Genomic DNA, 11396 nt, shown 5'->3' on the forward strand with positions numbered 1-11396 from the left:
ACCCAGCATGATCCAATTTGGGGTAAAAGTTCACTTTCCTTCCCATAAGAAGACTCCAGAACAAGGGCAGAAAACCTGGGTTCGAGGTATGATTCTGTCACAGACTGGTTGTGTGACTTCAGGCTAATGGCTTAATCATGAAGATGTAGCTACCTCATCTCAAAAACGAAGATAAAAACTACATTACAGGACCACAATACTCAAACGTGAAATTATTTATTCCTCCACCGATATAACAAAAAAAATACTGAGTGTTTTTTAATGTTCCAGGCACTGTTTTTTGGCCCCAGAGAGGCAGCATTAATAAGACAGGTCCTGGCCCATGTAGGGCTGACATTCTAGTATGGGGAGAGAGGTATCCAGCAAGGAAACAGAAAAGTAAACCAGATCATTTTGGAGAGTGATGAGAGCTTTGGGAAAAAAACAAAAAGAAAAAATACACAGCTGTGTAAAGGTCTGCTCATAGGGGTGGTCAGGGAATATGACATTGAGTTGAGATCTGAAGTAAGAGGAGGGAAGACCTGGGACAGAACATTTCAGAAAGAGGGCAGCAAGCCTCAGCCCCAAAGTTAATGTATAAAGAAGCATCGTATAAACCTTACAGAGTCACTGAAGTGCTGGCCCTCAGTGGTATTATCAAGAGCTTTGTCCAAGGCTGAGAATTTGGTTTTCTCCCCAACTCCTCAAGTGAGTAAACTATAAGGAACTGTCAAGTCAAGGCAGACTTCAGCAAGACAAGCCTGGCAACAAAGAAAAGAAATACAAAGCATACAACATTTACAGAAATACAAAACAGATTCTAAGAGGAGCAGGGAACGTAGGGCCTGACTCCCTCAGTTCATGGATCCCGAGGCTGTGGTCCCTGCTTGTGGCTCAAAGTCCCAGACAAAAAATCAGCTTTAGATGTGTTGCTCACCTTGGGCTGTCCAGGTTCTGTTTAAAAATGTCCAGGTTCTGAAGTAAAAAATGAGGCTGCATGATTTGCTTCCCTGCTCAAAAGCGTTGGCCGTATCTGAAATTTATTCCATCCCATTCCCAAACTAATAATTGTGTCACGCAACAATTAAAAAGAAAAGCTTCATTCTTGTGTTTCCAAAGGTCCAGTTTCCTTTTCACAAAACCAGTCAAGCTCTTGGTCTGGAAAACAAGCTGGGTGCTGAGAGAGGAAACTAAGTGGAACCAGAAACTTCTAATACTTTGTCTTAACACGAGTCCAGTGAGACAGAAGTAAAATTTCATTTCACAAAAGCTTATAGAGAGACGAACAGTTCCAGGGCATCACCAAAAAAAATACTACCTGGTCCTTGTCGTCACAAACCCATGTTCTCTGCTATGAATCACACTTTCAAAATACAGTATCCACTGGATCAGGAGATAAAGCCTTTATGGTGATTTTCACGAAGAAATAAAGCAGAAGCACACTTCATGTGGGGATGCTAGACATTCACAGACGAACATTTTCTTTTCAATAAATGAACTTTCAGATGTCTATCGGGATGTACAGGCGTCGTCTTTGGTGAGGCCATACAGGGCATGAAGACGGCTTTGTCCTATGGCAGGCCTGCACTAAAAGCCTAGCCTACTGCTCACTAGCTGTGTGATCTTGGGCAAGATATTTAGCTTCTCAGTTTTCTCATCTATAAAATGGGGCTAATAATACCTTGTGGAGTTGCTGTGAGGATAAAATGAAATCATGCATTTAAACTGAGAGCTTGGCTATTACAGGTGCACCATGGTTACCCCTTAAGCCCTTTTAACTGGAGAAATTAAAATATAGGCAGTTAAATGATTAACATTTTACAATTTATTTGTATCTTCCTTTTTAAGGGGATAATACCAGCTTGACATTTTAGAACAGATACCTACAATCTGTTTCCTGTCTCCCTCTCTTAAGAGGGGGACAACTCCTTATTTTAGGGCACGATCCTCTGATTTCCCAGGTCACATGTGAAGATCACAGTGACAGAACAGCAGTACCCTGCTTCTACTGCAGGAGATACCCTTCCCAAAGTCCTCCTCATTTGGTTCTGGAGTTTCTAAGTCACTGAGTGCCTACTACGTGCTAATGAGAAGAAAGTGGTGAAAAGCCTGATGTAGCCCCCGGCCTCACGAACTTGGGCTTGAGTTGCTGCGTCACATGAACACCCAGATGCATGTTTGTGATCACTTGACTGCAACTTCTTGCAACCACAGTGGGAGTTAAGGAGAAGAGGCACGTGGTACTGCAGGAACCTGAAATAGGGAATTTGTCCTAGGCAGGGAGATCAGATTGAGTTACCTTGAGAAAGTGGTGCTTCTGTTAACTGGAAGGCCCGGACAGACTTGACAAGGTGAAGAGAGGAAGGAAGAGCAGTCTGGGTAGACAAAACAACAGAGGTAAGTGCCAGTGGCTGGAGTGAAGAGAGAAGGAAGGGCCTGGTGGCCACTGTAAGGAGTTTTGTACTTAACAGCAATGAAGATCGACTGAAGAATTTTGTGTAGGGAGGTGACATGATTAGATTAGTATTTTGGAATAATCACTAATGTTGGAAACTGGGAGGTATGTAAATGTATAAGAGGATATTGCAGGTATCCCTAAAAGGGTCGATGGTGGCTTAGACAGGGTGGTGGAAGAAGTTGATGGGGGAGTATTATAGATTTTAGGCACAGTTAGGAAATGAAATCAACAGGAGCTTGAAGATGGCTTGTATGGGGGATGGAGGGGACCATCAGTTGAAAGAGAAGGACAAGTCTTGGGATATTCCTAGGATTCTACCTTGTAAAGTGGGTGGGGTGGTGAGAGGGCGGGATTCATGGGCTGGGGAACTCTGGAAAGCATTTGGACGTGGGGAGGTGGGAAGACCATAAATTCTGTTTTGTGTATGCTGGCCTTGAGACCACCTTTGAGAAATTCAAGAGATGTCAAAGAGAGATTTAGATCCATGTCTGAAGATATGGATCCAAGTCTCGCTGGAGGTATAAGTGAAACCATGGTTTTTATTATCAGAGGAGTCCCCAGAAGCAGACCCAGAGATGAGGGGTTGTGTGCAAATTACTCGTTAAGGCTGTGCTCCCCGGGAGCCTGGTAAGGGAAGGGGAAGAAGTGAGCAAGGGTTTGATCTTGGGCAAACCCTTGCAGAGGGGAGGTATCAGCCTGATCCTGAAACCAAGCAGGATCCTGTGGGGTTCCTGGCCATGGAAGCCTTTCCGTGTCCCCTGATTCTTGTTTGTAGGAAGTGGACTCCAGCCTCCATGACCTTCCCTGAGTTCCAAAGGGCAGATTCAAACAGTTGCTAATCAGGGAAGGGAGGGGATGCAGAGACAAGGGAGGAGCAGCCAAGAAACAATGGTGCAGCCTTGGGGCAGGATCCTGGCTCCGCCTCCAGGGATACACACAACAATATCTTTGAGCTCTTTACAGAAGCAAAACCCCTTACAAATGGAGTTAGCATTCTTCATTCCAGAGAAGACCACCTGAGGCCAAATTAAAGAAACCAGAGAAGCTCATCAAGAGATTACCTGAGGCCAGATTAAAGGAGTGCAGACCCTGCACACATCCTAATCTTATCAGCAACCCCACTCTTGAACCACTGCTATAAAACTCCTCACCGAATCCTCGCGGGTTGGGACAGTTTTTGAGGGGCCTGAACACGCTCTGTCCCCCTTTGCCTGGCAAAGCAGTAAAATTTTTCTGTTCTACTTCACCCCAAACTCTGTCTCCGAGTTACAAGTCGGCACTGGTGCACAGAGGCCGAGTTTTTGGCATCAGTATCAGCCTGATCTGCAAGGGGAATTCTGGAGACTCCATTAAGCCTCACAGCTTCCCAACCCGAAACGAAGGAACCACACTCATGGGGTGATACAAACCCCAGGCATGTCCCTCTCTTCGCCATGCATTTAGCCTGAGGGCAGTCCTCCTCCTTGTCCTAAGAGCTGTAGGTGAGGCACAGAGCCCTCGAAAGGGATCCAAGGTCCACTGGGTGTAGTGCTGACATGGTCACTACTGGGGTGGACAGGATTGCCCAGGGAGCGAGAGTGAGAAGGGAGGAGGGTCAGGGTCCCTGTGCTGAGGAACTTCAACATCACTGACTGATCCAAACAGAAGCTTATGAAGGAGCCTGAAAAGGTGTTTGTTTCACAACCACTCTGCAAAGGAAGGAGGATTATCCGCACTTGAAAGATGAGAAAACCAAGACTTGTGCAGGTGAAGTAACCACTAGGTTGATGGGAGAGTTAGGACTTGAACACAGGTCTCTGCACCCTAAGCTCTTTCCAGTGCAACAAGGGAAGGTTTTCCAGTGCTGAAGGGCCCCAGGAGTCAAGGGAGCTGGTCCTCCTTTGAAGATGTTTAGAGATGTTCATGGTCATGGTTGAACATTTCACCTTGTCAGACTCTGAGGAGGAAGAGGAAGGGAAACTCCTTTTTCAGCAAACCTACGAATCTACTTTGGAGACCATGTCATCACAAGGATTCTGATTTCGCCTGTGTGAGGCGGGGAGATGAGGTGGAGAGGTTTGAACATTCAGCCCCAGGTCTCCACTTTGAACAGCTAGCAGCCTGGCCTGGGGTGGCAGGAGGGGTGTGCCTGGGGCTACCCTCACCCGCACGCAGAAAGGACGAAGGTGGCTGCGAGGTGGGCTTTGAGACAGGTGGTGAAGGGTCTCAGCTGCCCAGAGCACAGGCCCAGCTCTGCTCAGTGCACCAAATCTCTGAGTTTATTTTCTGACCGGGGTGGGGAGCAGCTGTTGACTTTGTCCGTTCAGCAGGCTTGCCAGATGTTTGCTGACCCCAGGTTCTTTCTCCCCCGAGGCGGCCCCACCGCCTCCAAGATCAGCAGGGGTGAGGGGTGTGCTACTTCCCAGGCTTCCCCAGGCCGGAGGGAGCGCATCTGGGGTGGGGTGGGACTCAGGGCCGTGCCTGCAGGACACAGGGCATGACCCTCTGTTTGCCGGGTCTCGGGAATGAGGAGTGGTGAGGAAAATTGGAAGTGATAATCCCTGCCCCCTGAATTGCCTGGGATTAATTAGGAGACTGATAATGTACAGCGTGTGCCTAGGATGAAAATGAGTTATAGTCTCGTTATTAATATAGCTGGATGATTAGTTTATATAAAACAAGGCCACTTCTCAATAAGCCAGAGGTCATTAGGTGTCCTCAGAGGGTGACATAAGGGGGGAGCCTGTGGGTGTATTTGCGAGGAATTCCCACTGATTTACTGGAGGGTGAGAGACAGCAAATCAAAGCTGTTTTGCCCAGTTCAGTAAATAAAAAGCAGAGACCCAGCACAAGGCTTGTGTTTATTCTTTTTCTTAAAGAAAATATTTTCCATAAAACTGGACACTAACATTAAAAGTAAAAAGGGGGTGGGGAAGAAGAAACCTAAAACCGATGTAAACTAGAAGCAAACTAATGTTCATTTCCTGTGGAGCAATTTTATGTTTTTTAATGGAGTTACTGTGGCTTTTTATTTCAGTATAAGGTGAAGAGTCAAAGAATGAGGATTTAAGGCTTCCAAGTGTGTGTCATTATGTGGACAGACCCTTAAATTTGCCACCATGCCCCAGGCACTGCTGCTGCATAACTAATGTCTCCCTGCCAGGGCCAGGGCTGAGGGCCCTTTGACTCCTCTGGAAGTTATGCAGGCATAAGGGGAGTGTCAGGAATGCAGGATTAGGCCCCATAATTGAGGCTGTCATTAGCTGAAGAGGCAGGTGGGTTCATGAGCCTTTCCAAGTTTGCATTTATTATGGCATGAAGATATGGCTCCTTTGGTATAAAGTGGGTAGGGGAGGTTTCTGTAAGTCGGCAATAGTTTCTGCTCTCTCTCTCTCCCCTCACCCCCATTTTTAAGTTGGCTGCTTCTGTAACATTCATTATGCTCTTCTTAATAGATCCCAGAAATGCTGAAATAGTCCTTCAGAGGAAGTATTCACTTGAAACAACAAAAGATTAGAGAGACCTTAAAAATGCTGGATTTTCTTTACCTTTTGAGGAAGGCCAGCTGGAACCTTCTGAAATCAATCCTATTCAGTGTGCAGCCACAACACAGTATTGATGGTGAGGGTGAAATATTATTTTTGTAAATCACATGTGGATACAGCAATGCTACTTAATCAGACACTCCTTACTCGATGGTGGGAGTAGAAACCAGGGCCAAGGCAAAGGATCCTGCTACAGGATAAACAGGCCAGGGAAGGGAGAGGTCTTCAGACTCTGAAGAGAACAAGTGGCCTGTGATCATTCACGCACAGACATGCAAGTGGTATTCTAAATACAGCCATTCTCTCTCTTTTTTTTTTTTAAATTTAATTTTTTAAAAATTTATTTATTTGGCCACACCACAGCTTGTGGGATCTTAGTTCCCCGACCAAGGACTGAACCCAGGCCCTTGGCAGTGAAAGTGCGGAGTCTTAACCACTGGACCGCCAGGGAATTCCCTTAATTTAATTTTTAAACTGTAATAAAATAGAAATAACATAAAATGTATCATTTTAATAATTTTAGGTGCACAATTCAGTAACATTAGGTAAATACATCCACATGGTGCATCACTACCATCATCCAGTTCCTGAATTTTTCATCTTCCTCAATTGAAAGTCTGTACCCCTTACACAATAACTCCACAGTAATTTCCCTTCCTGCCTCCCTTCAGCCTCTGGGAACCACTATTCTACTTTCCAACTGTATGATTTTGACTCCCCCAGGTACCTCATATAAATGGAATCAGACGTATTTGTCCTTTTGTGTCTGGCTTATTTCATTTAGCACAAATATCATCAAGGTTCACTCATGTTTTAGAATGTATCAGAATTCTATTCCTTTCTTAAGGCTGAATAATGTTCCACTGAATGTATATTCCATATTTCCTTTATTCACTCATCCACCCACGCACATTTAAATTGCTTCTACCTTTTGGCTATTGTGAATAATGCTGCTATGAATATGGATATGTAAGTACCTCTTCCAGAACCTAGTTTCAAATATTTTGGGTACACACCCAGAAGTGGAATTGCTGGATCACATGTAGTTCTAGATCTACTTTTTTTTTTTTTTTTTTAGGAACCACAATAGCAGTTGCACTATTTTATATTTCCACCAACTGTACTCAAGGGTTCTGATTTCTCCACATGCTCAGCAACACTTGTTATTTTGCATTTTTTTAATAGTAGTCATCCTAATGGGTGTAAAGTGCTACCTCGTTGTGGTTTTGATTTGCATTTTCCTAATGATTAACGATGTTAAGCATCTTTTCACATGCTTACGTGTTGATACAAATATCTCTTGGAGCCCCCATCTTTAATTCTTTGGGGTATATACCTGGAGGTGGAAGTACACACCATCAGATGTTGAAGCGGCCCCCCTAAGGACTTACTATAAATCCTTGAGAGTATAATAAAACTTTGATTAACCAGAATGCTTATAGGCAGAGGAGAGCTTGGTTAATGGAGGGTTAGTTAGACTTCTCCATTTTTGCTCCAATCACTCTTGCTGAAATTCTTCCCACGTTTTGTTTGTTTTTTAGATAAGTTACACAGCCTTTCCTAGGAGGACTTTTCTTTATCCTAGAGGAATACTATAAAATGAGCACCTGGAGACTAGGTTCTTAGTAAGCTATCCTGGAAATTTAGATTAGAAGGTATCAGATATGTGTATTTACATTATAGACCAAAAGGTAACTGTATCGGACTGTGAACTCTGAGTGAGTTAAATGTTCAGAGATGTGGTTTCGGAAAAGATGTTCTATAGCTCTTCTTTTTGGCAGTAATTGGAGAGCAGGGCCTGTTGTCTATTAAGGCCACTCCTAGTTCATGAAAATAAAACCATGTCAACTGCAAATAAAAGAATGTTTATCTTTCTATTCTCTATGGAGGGAGTTGGAGGGTCCAGGCTGGGAATGTGTCTTATTCATCCAAATGTGATAGTGATGTTTCAATGGGAAAGGAAGCATGTTTAAATTCACCCAAGTTTCACCTCATTGGAAATTTAGGCTAGATTCTGTATTTATGCATCATGGTACCCCTGGCACTATCCCAATGCCAGGCACCTAGTAAGTGATCCAGTAACTATTAACTGAATGAATCAGCATGGCCTGACCTTTTAAAAGACTGCCTTACTGGCTCTCGGCCTCATGAGGGGTTCAGGTGGCAGTTCTCTACCAGCAGTGGGATGGAGCACTTCGCTGGCCAAACTGGATCCCTGTTCCTGGCTGCTACTAGTACAGAGAAGCCTACTCTTTACCTGCTACTTGTATCTGTTTGTGATCCTTCCTTTAATTGCATGGGGAACATTTTTTTTTTTTTTTTTTTTGGCAACTAACAGGGGAAGGAAGCAGGAGATAAAGGAAGATGTTGGCTAAAACTGCAGGAAAAACTATTGTGAGTATGGTCTGGTGGGTAAGGTTTAAACTCACGATCAGAGGAAGGAGAGCCAGGGCAGGAGAGAACTCTTCTCCTGAGAATGTCTGTGAGCATGGACCTGCTGCTTTGCAGCCTGGGTGACAGTGTGGTTGGGAAGGTATCTATTCTCTCTTCTGCGTGGGTCCTCTGCCTGCTCTGGGCAAACTGGAGAGAGTAGCCTGGGTGGGAAATGGCACTGGAGATGCTCACTGTCCCAGAGCAGCAGGGGCTCCTTCGGGCAGCTCTACGCCAGCCAGGATGGGGAGATAAAGGACATGTGGGCACCTGATACCCATGGAAGTTGACTGACAGACTATGGGCTCATGTAAGCTCCTGGTTGGGACTTCCAGAAGAAAAAGTAGGGATGCTTTGAAGTTCTATACTTGAACATATGTGGAGTTCAAAATCATAGTGTGTGTGTGTGTGTGTGTGTGTGTGTGTGTGTGTAAAATCTCCAGCTGGTGAGATCTGAGGAATATTTATTTGTTCTCCAAATTACTACCTTAGTATCTACAAGCAACCAAGACCATAACAGATACCCATTTAGGTAGTAAATGGATGAAGAAAGGGAAACAAAATCTACTCACAAAAAATTATCTATTTTTCAAATAAATTTATCTACAGCTTGGTATAAATAATGGTCCTTGTGCCAAATAAGACACTCAGGTTTTGATGATAATAATAATAATACTTACTGTAATACTTTCTATAATACATAGTACTTTCTATGTATAAGGCATGATTCTAAGCAATTTATATACTTTAATTAATTTAATTCCCCCAACAGTCCTGTGAGACAGAAATATTACTATGTCTGCTTTACAGATGAGAAAACTTAACAGAGAAGTTAAGTAACTTGGCCAAAAATCACATAGCCAGTATGTGGCAAAGTTGGAATCCAAACCCAAGAAGTTGGGCTCCAGAGTCTGAGCTTTGATATATATAGATATATATGATGACAATTTTATTGAGATAACTTATATACCATAAAATCACCCTTTTAAAGTGTGAAATTCAGTGGTTTTTAGTATATTCCCAGGCTAGTACAACTATCATTCCCATCTAATTTTAGAACACTTTTACCACCCAAAAAGAAACCCAGTATGCATGAGCATTACCTTCCTTTCTTCTCTTTGTCCAGTCCCTGGTAACCAGTAATCTACTTTCTGTCTCTACGGATTTGACTATTCAGGACATTTCATATAACTGGAATTTAAAAATAGAATAAATGGAGTCATACAATATGTGATTTGTGCCCAGTTTCTTTCACTGAGCATGATGTTTTTAAGGTTCATCCATGTGGTAGTATGTATCAGTACTTACTTAAATACTTTTTATGGCTAAATAATATCCCATGGTATGAAATATTACATTTTTAAAATTCATTCATTTGTTGATGGACATTTGGGTTGTTTCCACTTTTTGGTTATTATGAGTAATGGTACTATAGACCAGCACAATATAGTGGCTACCACAAATTTTTAAAAACATAAAACCAGCATGCAGCATGCATTGCATTTCACATGCAGTGACTAATCAGCTAATAGGTCTATTTCCTGAAGGATTCAAAAATTGCCCTTCTAATCCCAGGCAGGCATGACTCTGCCCATCTGTATCCATGGAGCTGATGAAGGAGGTGGTGATCATACCAGATGACATAGGTGAAAGTGCTTTCTAATACCTGAAAGCATATGTCCAACTATTAGTCATCAATGACATGAGCTTGGCCAATTCTTTGAGAGTTCTAATTAGATACTTGAGGACAGTGAGTTGGCTAATTGAGGTTTTATTGTTAAAAACATTATTTAAGAGTTTCCATGAAATTGAAGGTGATTCAAAGAAATGAAAAGATATCCCATGCTCTTGGATTGGAAGAATTAATACTGTTAAAATGGCCATACTACCCAAAGCAACCTACAGATTTAATGTGATCCCTTTCAAACTACCCATGACATTTTTCACAGAACTAGAACAAATAATCCTAAAATTCATATTAAATCATAGAAGACCCAGAACTGCCAAAGTCATCTTGAAGAAAAAGAACAAAATAGGAGGCATAACCCTCTCAGACTTCAGACAATACTACAAAGCTACAGTAATCAAAACAGCATGGCATTGGCACAAAAACATATGGATCAATGGAACAGAATAGAGAGCCCAGAAATAAGCCCACCCACCTACAGTCAATCAACCTTTGACAAAGAAGGCAAGAATATACAATGGGAAAAAGTCTCTTCAGCAAGTGGTGCTGGGAAAGTTGGACAGCCGCATGTAAACCAATGAAGTTAGAAAACACCCTCACACCATGCGCAAAAATAAACTCAAAATGGCTTAAAGACTTAAACATAAGACATGATACCATAAAACTCCTAGAAGAGATCGTAGGCAAAACATTCTCTGACATAACTTGTACCAACGTTTTCTTAGGTCACTCTCCCAAGGCAACAGAAATAAAAACAAAAATAAACAAATGTAACCTAATCAAACTTACAAGTTTTTACACAGGAAAGGAAACCATAAACAAACTGAAATGGCAACATGAAGAATGGGAGAAAATATTTGCAAATGATGTGACTGACAGGGCTTAAATTCCCAAATATACAAATAGCTTATATAACTCAACAACAAAAAAAACAAACAACCCAATTGAAAAATGGGGAGAAAACCTAAATAGACATTTCTCCAAAGAAGAAATACAGATGGCCAGTAGGCACAAGAAAAGATGTTCAACATTGCTAATTATTAGAGAAATGCAAATCAAAAGTACAATGAGGTACCACCTCACCTCACACAAATGGTGGTCAGAATGGCCATCATTAAAAAGTGTACAAATAACAAATGCTGGGGAGGGTGTGGAGAAAAGGGAATCCTTCTACACTATTGGTGGGAATGTAAGTTGGTGCAGCCACTGTGGAAAACAGCATGGAAGTTCCTCAGAAACTAAAAATAGAATTACCATATGATCCAGCAATCCCACCCCTGGGCATATATCCAGAGAAAACTATAATTTGAGAATATAC

Source organism: Mesoplodon bidens (assembly GCF_964165515.1).
Source record: "Mesoplodon bidens genome assembly, chromosome: 6".
Classification (NCBI taxonomy): Eukaryota; Metazoa; Chordata; class Mammalia; order Artiodactyla; family Ziphiidae; genus Mesoplodon; species Mesoplodon bidens.